We start from the raw sequence: 15,311 nt of genomic DNA, 5'->3' as shown, positions 1-15,311 counted from the left end.
CTAGTAAGCCACAAGCTAGAAGGAGTCTGAGTCCCTTGATCACCATATGGAAAGGAATGAGAACACTCATTTTCAAATGTTACCGTGATTGAGCAACCAACTTCTGGCATGTTAAGTCATTGAAATGTGCAAGTTTATTTGTTGTGGTAGTTACTGTTATCCCAGTATACCCGTCAGCCAAACCAAACTCCACCAAAGGATATTTTTTTTTCTTTAAATAGATACAGTTAAATAATAAAATAGGCCTAGGTACATCAACATGGATATATGTTATGGATATAGCTCCATAACAAAAGGCTATGTTAAAAAAAAGTTGAGAGCAATAATTTTTAAATTCAAGTGTAATTTATTTACAGTAAAATAGGCAAATCCTAAGCATTTAATTTGATTAATTTTTACATTTTTATACCTATGTGTAATGACCACCCAGAACAAGCTAGACATTTCCAGCAACCTAGAAAGTTTATCTGTACCTCTTCTTTGTTGATAACCACTCCCTTTCTAGAGGTAAATGATATTTTTACTTCTGTCATCATTTATTAGCTTTACCAGCTCTTGAACTTCATATAAATAGAATCACACAGTGTGTTCTCCTTTCTATCTGGTTTCTTTTACTCACTGCTATGTTTTTGAGATAAAGTCACATTATTGTGTGGATTAGAAAGTTGTTCTATTTTTAATTTCTATTTGATATTTAATCATACAAATACACTACAATGTGTCTATTCCTTCTCCAACTAACAGATATTTGGGTTATTTCCAGTTTGGGGCTATTACAAAAAAACAGCTTTGAAAATTCTTAATTCTTTTTGTGGATTCATGCATTCATATCTCCTGGGCATATACTAAGGAGTGGAAGTACTGTTCATATATTATTTCTTAATCATTCTACTAAAGCTCTCTGAGGTACTAGCATAATTATGAGAAAGTAGAAGTTGAGCAATTAGCATTTCTGTTCATTCTTACAATTACCCCAAATAAAATATTCAACAACATTATGTGGAGTCTAACTTGAATGAATAAATATTACCCAACATCGTAAGTATGGAAATCTTCAAATAATCCATGTTCAGATCTATGATTGCCTTATGCAGCAATTACGAGCTTTCCTAGCAACCACAAATTATTTCCTATGAACTAAGCCACAAATGAAAAGCCTATGCAAAAATGAAGGTGCTGATGAATTACAGTGCGTCCGGAAAAAGATGAATGGAGAAAAGGAATTTAGGAATACAAAAACACTTATAAATTCAATCTTAATTTTCAGCTCTCTGAAAGGTAGGTTTGAGGTGAGGTGAATAATAGCTAATTGGACTGTAATAACCCACGTTATTGTGAGCACGCAAAGTATAGCACGTTGCCAAACTCTTTGTCAATCACGGAAGAAATCTAGTGATTCGTGACACACCTCCCCAAAACATATCGATTAAGTGTACTTCCTTTTTTTTTGAGTTATGTTTATATGCATCAAAAGTGGAAATTTAATTTTTAAAAATTCTGTGAAAATATCCTTGCTGTTTAGAAAGGGAATAAAGGTGGATCTCGCTCATTTTCATGGAAAGAATTCTAATTTGTCTAGATACAATAACACATAATATGATGCTGATGATTATGGGCTATTTTCAGATCCTTAAAAACCCCGAATGAGTCAGATCTGGAGTGATAGTCATAACTTCAAATTCACTTATTTTTGTCAGCTTAAATGAGATTCTCAATTTGAGGGCAGTATCAGTTTACTGTCCCTTTCTATTTTCGCGTATTATGGTTCTCTTTTACAATAAACTTGCTTCATCCTAAGTTTACAAAGCACTACATAAAATATTGCTCACAGTGCTCCTTCAGATGCAACTGTAGAATGTAATTTGAACTTCCATAAATGATACATCTGGGGCAAACAATCAAATTTAGAACCGGCAGATAAAACAAGGTTTTATTATGGTTTGTGAGTTTCCATTTATGCAGGTTTAGAGAAAACCTTCCACTGTGGTTCATATTAAACAATGGGCTGGTTGAGGATTTCAGCTTTGTGTCTTTGTGTCTTTGCTAATCATTTTGTGTGTGTCACCTATCTTCTCTACACCTCAGTTTCCTCATCTGTAAAAATATCATCTATTTCTTTTTTCTTCTCTCAATGTAGCAAATTACACATTGATATTTTGATGTTAAAATAATCTTGCATTCCCATAGCAAATTCAATTTGGTACATATATATATATATATACACACATACATGGATATATGTATATATATATATTTAAGTTTATTTATTTATTTTGAGAGACAGTGGGAGAGAGAGGATCCCAAGTAGGCTCCATGGGGCTCCCTGAACGAAAATCAAGAGTTGGTCACTTAACCGACTGAGCCACCCTGGCGGCCCCGATCCTATTTTTGTCTTTTTTATATATTGGTGGATTCTGTTAGCTAAGTCTAAGTCTAGAGTTTTTGTATTTAGGTAGTGGATGAGATTGGCCTGTGATTTTCCTTTCTCATTCTGTTAATTTGTGCTATCAAGGTTTTACTACATCATACAAAGAATTGTTGAACGTTATTTCCTTTCTATTTTCTGGGGTAGATGTTATTTATTCCTTAAATGTTTGGTAACGTTTTCTGGTATAGATACAGATATCTAGGGACTAGAGTGGGTTTTTGTTTTGTTTTCTGTTTGTTGTTGTTGTTGTTGTTGTTGTATATGTGTCTGTGTGTGTTTGAGAGTCATTTAATTATAGATTCATTTTAATGGTTATAGGATTAATCAGGTTTTTTATTTCATTTTTTTAGTTTTTGACAAAATGTAATTTTCTAGGGATTTTTTTCCATTTCATCTGACTTTTTCAACTTATTAGCATAAAAGTCATTATTAATATCATTTTATCTTTTTTGGGGGCACCTAGGTGGCTCAGTCAGTTAAGTGTCCGACTTCGGCTCAGGTCATGATCTCATGGTTTGTGAGATCGAGCCCTGCATCGGGCTATTACTGATGGATCAGAGCTTGGAGACTGCTTTGGATTCTCTCCCTCCCTCTCTATCTGCCCCTCGCCCATGTGTGCCTGTGATTTCTCAAAATGAGCCAAAGACCTTAACAGACACCTCAATGAAGAAGATACACAGATGATATGTAAACATATGAAAAGATCCTCCTGGTCTCATGTCATCAAGGAAATGCAAATTAAAACAATAAGATACTACTACATACCTATTAGAATGGTCAAAATCCAGAACAGTAACAACACCAAATGCTGGCCAGGATACAGAGCAAAAGGAACTTTCATTCACCTACCAATAGGAACACAAAATGGGACAGCCCCTTTGGAAGCCAGTTGGGCAGTTTTTTTTTTATAAAACTACACACAAACTTATCATATGATGCAGCTATCATGCCCCTTGGTATTTATGCAAAGGAGTTGAACACTTACATCACACAAAACCTGCACTTGTTCATAGCAGCTTTTTTGGTAATTGCCAAAACTTGTAAGTAACCAAGATGTCCTTCACTGAGTGAAAGTATAAAAAACTAGCACCACCAGACCATAGAATGTTATTCAACACTAAAAAGAAGTAAGCTATCAAGCCATAAAAAGGCATGGGGAAGTCTTAATGCATATTACTAAGTGAAAGAAGCCCATCTGAAAAGGCTACATACTTTATGACTCCAACTCTGTGGCATTCTGGAAAAGGCAAAACTATGGAGACAGTGAAAAAGATCAATGGTTGCTGGCAGGTGGGTTGGGGCAGAGATGAAGACACCAATGATTTTTACACTTTTTAGACTTGTTTTGTGTTTTTACCATTTTTTTTTTGAGAAATAATTGAATATATCACTATATAAGTTTAAGGTTTACAGCATGATATTCTGATTTACATATCTCATGAAATGATTACCACAATACCCTTTATAATGATGAATACATGTCATTAGACATTTGTCCAAATCTACAGAATGTACACAGCCAAGAGTGAACCATAATGTAAACTATAGACTCTAAGTGATAATGATGTGTCAGTGTAAGTTTATGAACGGTAACAAATGTATCACTCTGGGGGGGGGGTGTGTTTTGATAGTGAGGGAGACTGTGTGCATATGTGAGGACAGGAGGTATAGGGGAAATGTCTGCCTCCTTCCCTGAATTTGTCTGTGAAGGTAAAACTGATCTAAAAACAATAAACCCTGAAACAAATTATGAAGAAGAAAAAGAAGGAGGGGGAGGAAGAGGAAGGAGAAGGAGAAGGAAAAGAAGAAAAAAGGTGGTCCTTCATATGAGGACATTGGATGTTTGAGTTTTTAAAAATTTTTTTTTAATGTTTATTTATTTTTAAAGTCTAGATTGTCTGATATAAGTATGGCTACTCCGGCTTTCTTTTTTGACCATTAGCATGATAGATGCTTCACCATCCCCTTATTTTCAATCCGAAGGTGTCTTTAGGTCTAAAGTGGGTCTCTTGTAAACAGCATATAGATGTATCTTGTTTTCTTATCCATTCTATTACCCTATGTCTTTTGATTGGAGCACTGAGTCCATTGACGTTTAGAGTGAGTACTGAAAGATATGAATTTATTGCCATTATGATATTTGTCGAGTTGGAGTTTCTGGTGGCATTCTCTGGTCCTTACTAATCTTTGTTGCTTTATATATATATATATATATATATATATATATATATATATATATATACACACACATATATATATTATCTTTTCTCTCCTCAGAGAGTCCCCCTTAAAATTTCTTGCAGGGCTGGTTTAGTGGTCACAAACTCCTTTAATTTTTGTTTGGGAAAGTTTTAATCTCTCCTTCTATTTTGAGTGACAGCCTTGCTGGATAAAGAATTCTTGGCTGCATATTTTTCTGATTCAGCACATTGAATATATCCTGCCACTCCTTTCTGGCCTGCCAAGTTTCTGTGGATAGGTCTGTTGAAAACCTGATCTGTCTTCCCTTGTAGGTTAGGGACTTTTTTTCCCTTGCTGCTTTTGTGATTCTCTCCTTGACTGAATATTTTGTGAATTTGACTACGATGTGCCCTGTTGATGGTCGGTTTTTGTTGAATCTAATGGGGGTCCTCTGTGCTTCCTGGAGTTTGATGTCTGTGTCTTTCCCCAGGTTAGGAAAATTTTCCGTTATGATTTGCTCACATAACCCTTCTACCTCTATTTCTCTTTCTTCCTCTTCTGGGACCCCTATGATTCTGATGTTGTCCCTTTTTAATGAGCCACTGATTTCTCTAATTCTTAAATCGTGCTCTTTTGCCTTAATCTCTCTCTTTTTTTCCTGCTTCGTTATTCTCTATAAGTTTGTCATCTATATTGCTGATTCTCTGTTCTGCCTCATCATCCTTGTCGCCGCTGCATCCATCCGTGATTGCAGCTTAGTTATCACATTTTTAATTTCATTCTGGCTATTTTTTACTTCTTTTATCTCTGCAGACAGGGATTCTAATCTATTTTTGACTCCAGCTAGTATTCTTATTATCATGATTCTAAATTCTGGTTCAGACATCCTGCTTGTATCTGTGTTGGTTTCTTGTATCTGGCTGTCGTTTCTTCGTGCTCTTTCTTTAGGGGCGAATTCCTTCATTTTTTCATTTTGAAGAGAGAAAAGGAATTAATGAGGTAAAAATTAAAATTTTAAAAATATTACAACTTAAAACAAATTAAAATTAAAAAATCACATACACACACAAAAAATCAAATAAATGATGCTAGATCCTAGGTGTATTTTGGTCTGGGTGTTGAAAATGGTTTGACAGATGAGAGAAAAAAAAAGGGGGGGAAGGAAAAAAAAGGGAAATCATTTGAGAATTTGAAAAAATGAATACACTGAAGTAGACTAAAATGAGATAATGGGAATAAAATAGAATTTGAAAAAATTTATACAAAAGTAAAGAATATAGTAGCAAAAAATTAAAGAAAAATATTTTTAATAAAAATTAAAAATAAAAATGAATTTTTTCTCTTTATTCAAGAAAAAGAAAAGAAATGAAAAAGAGAAAAAAGAGAGAGAGAAAAAAAGAAAGGAAACAGTTTGAAAATTTGAAAAAGTGAATACACTGTAGTAGACTAAAATAAAACGATGGAAGTAAAATAGAATTTGAAAAAATTTACATAAAAGCAAAAAATATAGTAAAAAAAATAAAAAAATATTTTTAATAGAAATTGAAAGCAAAAATGAAGTTTTTCTCTTTCTGCATTCAATAAAAAGAAAAGAAATGAAAGAGAGAAAAAAGAAAAAGGAAAGCATTTGAAAATTTGAAAAAGTGAATACACTGAAGAAGACTAAAATAAAATGATGGAAGTAAAATAGAACTTGAAAAAAATTACACAAAAGTAAAAAAGTGTAGTAAAAAATTAAAGAAAAATATTTTTAATAAAAATTGAAAATAAAAATGAATTTTTTCTCTTTCTGTATTCGAGAAAAAGAAAAGAATTATAAAAGAGGAAAAGAAAAGAGAAAAAAAAGAAAGAAAACTGAATAGATGAACCTGCTAACAGATAGAAGTAGGACTGGAATTGCTTCATTTTCTCCTAGAAGTCAGACTATGAAGCGCTTTATAGTCCATAAACTAAGCAGGCGGTGAGACTGTCTTCTTGAAGAGCGAGGTTGGCCCAGTTGGGCGGGGCTCAGTGTAACAGCTCCACTCTCCACTAGATGGCGCTGCTGGCCTACTGGGGCCGAGTGTTGCGGCGCTAGCAGGTGCGTATGCGCATGCGCGGGAGCGGTTAAAATGGCGTCACCCAGCCACCCAGGCTGTTCTCCTGGGTCAGCAATCACGCACCCTTCCTCTGTCTTCAGCTTTCATCCACTCCCTGCTCTTTGATTCTCCGTGACCAGGCCCCAGGCAGCACCTCTCTCCCGAGTTTTGTGTCAGATGCAGCTGTTTTCCCCGGCCCCTTACTTCCGAAGGACCTTGGCTTTGACCCGTTTCGCCCCTCTGCGGGAGGGTCTCACCGAGCAGTGGCGAATGAGCAAGGGCCGAATGCCGGCTGCACCCAGGAACGCTTGCTGGACCCTGCTGCTGCCGGTGTCCCGAGACTACGGCCAGGTGCCGCCCGCCCCAGAAAAAGTTCACGAGACAGTGTAGCAGCAGGGATTATGGAAAATCACAACACACATCCGGCACCAGGCTTCACCCTTAACGACCTTGTTCCAGCACCAGTGAATGTGGCCGTTTTCTGGGGTCTGCCGGGACCAGGTGGCTTCAACAGTCTCTACCAAATGTCCTTCCAGCAGTGGAGCCACTTTTCCCTGTGTGGCCTGAGAACCTCCCGGACCCCAGTCTGCTCCTGGGGATTCGCCCTTCCCACCAGAGCACCGCCAGGTATGGAGCCGCGGAGTTGCAGCCTTTGCGCTCCCCTTGTTTACAGTCTTAATGGAGTTTAAACCCTCTCCTTTCTCCCTTTTTAGTTTAGTCCCTGCGGCTCTTTCCAATTTTCCACTTTCTCTCCAGCTGCTTTTGGGGAGGGGTGCTTTTCCTGTATTCACCCCTCCATCTCCATCCTCTCTCCACCCGCAAAAGCACCTCCATTCCCGTGGCTTCTTGCTCCCCAAGTTCACCTCTCCGTGCCGCCTACCTGCTGAATTCTGTGGTTCAGATTGTGCAGATTGTTGTGTTAATCCTCCAATCGGTTTTCTAGGTGTGCAGGATGGTTTAGTGTTGGTCTGGCTTTTAGGAAAGTTCTTGGGACCACATGCTGTGGAGGTATTGTAGGTCGAAGGTTCCTCAGTACCTGAGCACGATGCCCGCTACAGCCTCCGGTGCGATGCGGACACAGCCCAAGGGTCCTGCTGTACTGGCGAAGCTTCCTGCTTGTGACCAATCCTGGTGTTGACTAATGTTTATTTATTTTTGAGACAGAAAAAGACAGAACACTAGCAGGGGAGGGGCAGAGAGAGAGGGAGGCACAGAATCTAAAGCAGGCTCCAGGTTCTGAACTGTCAGCGCAGAGCCTGATGCGGGGCTCAAACCTGTCAACTGAAAGATCATGACCTGAGCCGAAGTCGGACGCTCAACCGACTGCGCCACCCAGGTACCCTGGACATTTGAGTTCTTTAAAGTATATGATGGCCATTCCCTCTGGGTTAACTTTTTTTTAACTCCTTTTATCTGTAAATATAAAAAGGTGTTGCTGACTCAAACTGTCCTCTCAGGCATTGTCTCCTTCCTATCATGTACATGCCCATGTCTCAGTTCTTCCTCTAGGCTTCATTGCCGTGTTGGAAAGAAGGCTTTGTGGCCCTTGAAGTTGGAGAAAACACCAGTGGTGATCACTCACATTATTATCCTCAAGCCATTACCTTCCCTGAGCCCCAGTTTTTTCACCTACAAAATGGAGAAAAGACCCATTGTCAAGGGGATTAACTAAAATCACACTTCATTTATTTTTTTTTAAATTTTTTTAACGTTTATTTATTTTTGAGACAGAGAGAGACAGAGCATGAGTGGGGGAGGGTTAGAGAGAGGAAGTCACAGAATCCGAAACAGGCTCCAGGCTCTGAGCGGTCAGCACAGAGCCCGACGCGGGGCTCGAACTCACGGACCGCGAGATCATGACCTGAGCTGAAGTGGGCCGCTCAACAGACTGAGCCACCCAGGCGCCCCACTAAAATCACACTTTAAAAATATTGAATCAAATAGTTGAACCATGCCTGGATCTTGGGTGCTAAGTAAAGTTTAGTTTTCCTTTTCTTCTCACAAATGATCTTTCTTCTGAGTGAAGCCACCATTTTCATGATTGATGGTGACGATAAAATGTAACCAGACATAGGCAGAGACCAGAGAGCCTCCCCTCAGGAGAGGCAGTGGCAGGAAAATGATGGGCTTGGCCACGAGGACCCTGCTCCACTATTTAGCACACATTTGTCACAGCTTGGACATCAGTTTGCCTTAAAAAAGAAAAAAAAAAAAAGGACCATATGAAGAGAAAAGAAAGAAATGGTTCTCAGTGTTGGCTTCTCCTAGCCCCAGTTTTCTCATCTGTAGCATGGGAGTAATAGTTTCTGCTCCTCCTGCATCATGAAATTAAATTGTGAAGATCTGGTGTGATAAGAGATGTGTGAAAAGTGTCTCCCACACATACAGCGTTCTAAAAAGACAATGCATTGTTGTCTGAGGACATCCACGAATACATAAGAAGCCATGTTGAAATGATATCCATAACCTGAGAAATCACAGACCTTCTACAAGCCAGAGACAAGGACTTGGGGACGTTATGTATTTGAGTGATATCCAGTGCTGGTGTCAGAACTGAAACCAGTGGACCTTTACAAACGAAACATGGCACATGAGCAGTTTCCTCTTCTTGTCTCGGCACAGCATTTAACCCAAACTCCTCAGTACCTAAAGTTCCTTTTTTCTTATTAACTATTTCTAAATCTGAGTGTAATCAGGAAGTCATTCAGCTGAAACCTCGACTCCAGTGGACCCTGCAGGCCATGACCTATGAGGATTGCCACCCATAATTCATGCTGTGATAGGTGACAAGGACCCTGGTCTGCTACCACGTCAATGACTATTAGGAAAATTAGTCTTCACTATTCTTCCAGTAGAATAAGATCGATTCTGCCTCAGGGCCTCTGCACATGCTGTGCTCTGCCTTCCACTGAAAATTCTCTTTCCAGATCTTCCCATGGCTTCCTCCCCCATTCAGCAAGGTTTCTGGTGATCACAGAGGTCATCTAATAGAGCAACTGTCTATCACCGTCTAGCTCGCCAGTTTTCAAATGTGGTCCTCCCACCAATAGCATCAGCATCACCCGGGAATTTATCAGAAATGAAAATTCTTAGTCCAGCTGAGTCCTACTGAGTCAGAAATCTAGATTTTTTAAAAATGTTTATTTACTTTTGAGAGAGACAGAGACAAAACACGAGTGGGTTGGGGCAGAGAGAGAGGGAGACACAGAATCTGAAGCAGGCTCTTGGCTCTGAGCTGTCAGCACAGAGCCCGATGCGGGGCTTGAACTCACGAGCTGTGAGATCATGACCTGAGCCAAAGTCAGACGCTCAACCCAGGCACCCCTAGAAATCTAGATTTTAACAAATCAGCCAGGTGATTCTGACACAAGCTGGAGTTTAAGAACACTGTTCTAGGCCTTGACTGTATTTGCTTCACAGTCCTTATCATGTGACATTATATTAGCTATTTCTTTGCAGACTTATTGCCCACTTCTACTAGAATCAAACTCTTAAGGAGAGATTTGGTCACTAAGAATAGTACCTGACACACAGCAGGCTCTCAAAAAAGATTTTGAGATGAATGAATGATTTGCCACTTCAGGGCTGGCACAACTCATCAAAACCAGAATACAATATGGAGCACAAAGTGTCAATGCATTATCTAAATTCCAGCCCAAGTGACATAAATGGGTTGACAATAACCTAAAAGAGACTCAGTGTGGGAATAATGTCTCTCGTTTTACCCAATTTTATCAAATTAATTTTACCAAATTAGATTTGTTAAATGTCCTATAGTTTATAAACACTGTATCTTGGACCAGAATCTAGATCTCACAATCCTTGTCCAGTTGGCTTACCATTATGTTTGGACATGGGTTTCAGCAATGATGATAATGTCCAGACTGTAATGCCAAGAGGTCATAAACGTTCAGGAAGCAGGAAGCGTTTTAAAATCTTTTAGCAAGTTTGTTTTCTTTTGCTGCATTGTTCCTCAGAATCTTTAATGTGCTAATTGGTGTTGCCAGACCCAAGTAGAAAATGCTTTAGAATTCAGTGATTTCCAAATTTTGGATCAGTAAGTCACTTTCTATACCCTGGACAATCTTAGATGACAAGTGAGTTTGACAAACTCTGCCAAACTCATAGTTTATGGTCATCTGATATGTTTCCTTGACTAGTCACATAGTAATATGCTATCTGTGACTTGACTGTATCAGTTACCTTCTGCTGCCTAACAAGCCACCCCAAAAACTAATAACTGAAAGCAGAAATCATTTAGTTTTTTTCTTTTTTTTTTTTAAAAGATTTTAAGTAATCTCTCCACTCAACGTGGAACTCAAACCTACAGCCCCAAATCAAGTGTTCCAGGCTGTACCAGTTGAGCCAGCCAGATACCCTCACTTAGTATTTTTCACTATCTGTGGGTTCTCTGGGCAGTTGTTTAATTTGGGGTTAGTTCATCTGTGGTCATTTCACTCAGATATCTAGTAGTTGGCAGGCTGACTGGCCTGGGAGGTCCTCGGCTATGATAGATAGATAAGTTTTGTTCCTGGTGGTCTTCTACCTTCCAGAAGGCCAGCCTGGGCCTTGTCATGTGATGGTCTCAGAGACCAATCCAGCAAGAGACTAAGCCCCAAAGCAAAGCACTTTTCAAATCTCTGCTTACATGACATTTGTTAAAGTTCTATTGGCCAAAGCAAGCCCCATATTCAAGCCAGACTGGAAGGAGGAAAAATAGGCTCTCCCTCTTGAAGGGAGGATTGACAATATCACATTGCTTAAATGTGACTGATGCACATGGCTGACGTTTAGAGGTACAAAGCCAAACATCTGACTTGAGATGTTTTAAACAAGAACTTCTTAAGGTTCCTTTCATTCTCCTCTTAAAATTGAGCAACATCTTAAAGGACCCTTACCTATTCTGATGCTTTGCTCAGCTTAAGGGACTCATCATAATTTTTCTATGCCAAGACTAGCTGAAACTTTTCCACAGTGCTTCAGAGGCTGATATCCACCATGACCAAAGGTCACTTTGTATGTGGGTATGAACTGGTCTGGGCATAGCTATGTCAGATATGACAGATTTGAGCTCACCTTCATTTTATGCCACATTTACAGTGAAAAATAGACCAAGGCCAAATAATATAATGTTTTTGTACACAGCACAATGGGAGCAGGGTGTATTCACTCTATCACAGAAAATGGAAGGAAGCATGCTTTGATAATCTCAGTGCTCTTGGCAGTCAATTAACCTTGAGTGTAGCTTTTATCTCATCCGTAAATATTTTTTGAGGGCAAAGTAGGGATCAGGTGCCAGCATCTTGAGAGATTATGGTGGACAGTGTAAAATGATCCTTCCCTTTGTGGAACTTTGTCAAGTGAAGTAGAAAAGCATTTAAAAATAAAATCAAATGATTGATCGTAGATGCATAGACAGATAGATAGATATACAAAGAGAAAGATGAGTGAAGAAGGATGATGAGTGAAGGAACCTGATTTAGGTGGAGACCAGGGAAGGCCTCTCTGAAAGAGACATTTCAGCTATGTGTTCAGGAATGAGTGTGTGCCAGCCAGGTGAAGGGAGGTGGGGAGAGCATTTCAAGAAAAGGATAACAAAGCTTCTGAGGCAGAAGAGATGTCCAAGCAAGGACTCATGGAAGGCTCATGTGCTATTTCCTGTTCATAAATATTTTTTAACACTTGTGCTGCACTGTCACTCGCTTGGTTTGTTTGCAATTTAAATTGTTGCTCAATTTAAACAAGAATATTACTTTTCATGTTCCAAAGTAATAAATAAATCTTCTGCGGATGTATGTCTCCTCCAATGACTCTTTGAGCTATTAAAATATTACATGAACAGCCTTCATTCCCACAATTGCCATTTTGTGTGATTTTCTTTTCAAGGAGACAATCTGAACATTTTTTTGAAATATATCTTGATTTTCCTTGAAATCAGGAAGAAACTGTATTTGAAAAACATTCCTTCAGAATTCTATAATTGTTCTTCACTGTGCCATTTTGGCCAATTAGGGGAATACTTACTCTCATTTAAATTCTGAAATAAGTAAGGGATGAGACACCAAATGTTTGTGTTATCATTGTGTGTGCATGTGGTTTTACCTGTGCGTATGGGTTTGCCTTTGTATGTCTGTTTGTGTGTGTGTAAGTTCCAGAAAGAACAGTTTGTTTTATCTGGTTTCTTCCCTGAGCCATTCCAAGAACCTAGAATAATACCAAACACAGAGAACATGCTTCATAAATATTTGATGAATATATGGTTTCAAATTCCTGCTCTGCTCTTTTCAAAGGAAATAATAGCTGTACTTAATCAGCATCTATTATGTGCTAGACATCTCCTAAGCTTTCACTTATTATACACAAAAATCCTCTCAGAGAGATAATAGTAGTATCCCGTTTTACAGATGAGGAAACAGACTGGTAAGAAATTAAGCAAATTATTCAAGATAATTTGCTTAGCCTCTAAACCTAAGGAAGGGATTTATAGTACATGGCTATAGTGGCAAGATATGTTAAGGAAAGACTATACTATAGGCATAGTATACATAGTATACATATTAACAGAATAACTACATCATTGTGATATGTATAACACCCTTTGCCCCGAAGCTCCATCAAGGTTTATCAGTGTTTTTCCTTTGTGATATTGCTGGATTTGAAAAAAAAAAGTTTTGAAGATTATCTGCTTTGTTTTCATTTAATTTTTATTTAAATCCAAGTTAGTTAACATATAGTGTAATAATGATTTCAGGAGTATAATTTAGTGATTCATCACTCGTGTATAACACCCAGTGCTCATCCCAACAAGTGCCCTCCTTAATGCCCATCACCCATTTAGCCCACCCCCCCACTCAACACCCCTCCAGCAAAACTCAGTTTGTTCTCTTTATGTGAGAGTCTCTTACAGTTTGCTTCCCTCTCTCTTTTTAACTTATTTTTCCTTCCCTTCCCCTATGTTCATCTGTTTTGTCTCTTAAATTCCACACATGAGTGAAATCATATGATATTTATCTCTGACTGACTTATTTTGCTTAGCATAATACAATTTAGTTCCATCCATGTTATTGCAAATGGCAAGATTTCATTCTTTTTGACTGCCAAATAGTATTCCATGGTGTGTGTGTGTGTGTGTGTGCGTGTGTGTGTGTGTGTGTGTGTGTGTGTGTGTGTGTGATATCTTCTTAATCCATTCATCAGTTGATGGACATTTGGGCTCTTTCCATAATTTATTTGGCTATTGTTGATAGTACTGTTATAAACATTAGAGTGCAATGCCCCTTCGAATCAGCATTGTTGTATCCTTTGGATAAATCCCTAGTAGTGCAATTGCTGGGACATAGGGTAATTTTATTTTTAATTTTTTGAGGAGCCTCCAAACTGTTTTCCAGAGTGGCTGCACCCGTTTGCATTCCCAATGGCCATGCAAAAGTTTTCCTTCTTTTCTGCATCCTCACCAACATCTGTTGGTTCCTGAATTGTTAATTTTAGCCATTCTGACTGGTATGAGGTGGTATCTCATTGTGGTTTTGATTTGTACTTCCCTAATGATGAGTGATGTTGAGCATCTTTTCATGTGTCTGTTAGCCATCTGGATACCTTCTTTGGAAAAGTGTCTATTCATGTCTTTTGCCCATTTCTTCACTGTATTATTTGTTTTTTGGGGTGTCGAGTTTGATAAGTTCTTTATAGATTTTGGATACTAACCCTTTATCTGATATGTCATTTGCAAATATCTTCTCCCATTCCATCGATTGCCTTGTAGTTTTGTTGTTTGTTTCCTTTGCGGGAAGCTTTTGATCTTGATCAGGTCCCAATAGTTAATTTTTGCTTTTGTTTTCGTTGCCTCCAGAGACATGTCTAGTGAGAGGTTGCTGTGACCGAGGTCAAAGAGGTTGTTGTCTGTTTTCTTCTCTAGGATTTTGATGGTTTCCTGTCTTACATTTAGGTCTTTCACCCATTTTGAGTTTATTTTTGTGTATGGTGTAAGAAAGTGGTCCAGGTTCATTCTTCTTCATGTCACGGTCCAGTTTTCCCAGCACCATTTGCTAAAGAGACTGTCTTTTTTCCATTGGATATTCTTTCCCACTTTGTCAAAGATTAGTTGGTCATACGTTTGTGGGTTCATTTCTAGGTTCTCTATTCTGTTCCATTGATATAAGTGTCTGTTTTTGTGCCAGTACCATACTTTCTTGATGATCACAGCTTTGTAATAGAGCTTAAAGTCCAGAATTGTGATGCCTCCAGATTTGGTTTCCATTTTCAACATTACTTTGGCAATTTGGATTTTTTTATGGTTCCATACAAATTTTAGAATTGCTTGTTCTAGCTCTGTGAAGAATGCTGGTATTATTTTGATAGAGATTGCATTGGCTGTGTAGATTGCTTTGAGTAGTATCGACATTTTAACAATATTTGTTCTTCCAATCCATAACCATGGAATGCTTTTCCATTTCTTTGTGTCTTCTTCAATTTCTTTCATAAGTCTTCTGTGGTTTGCAGCATATAGATCTTTTACCTCTTTGGTTAAATTTATTCCTAGGCATTTTATGGTTTTTGATGCAACTGTAAGTGGAATTGATTCCTTGATTTCTCTTTCTGCTGTTTCATTATTGGTGTATGAATTG

This window comes from Herpailurus yagouaroundi, unplaced genomic scaffold (genome assembly GCF_014898765.1).
Source record: "Herpailurus yagouaroundi ecotype Mexico unplaced genomic scaffold, PumYag 159, whole genome shotgun sequence".
In the NCBI taxonomy this organism is placed as follows: domain Eukaryota; kingdom Metazoa; phylum Chordata; class Mammalia; order Carnivora; family Felidae; genus Herpailurus; species Herpailurus yagouaroundi.
The sequence above is the reverse complement of the archived record's forward strand: the minus strand, read 5'-3'. Positions refer to the sequence as shown.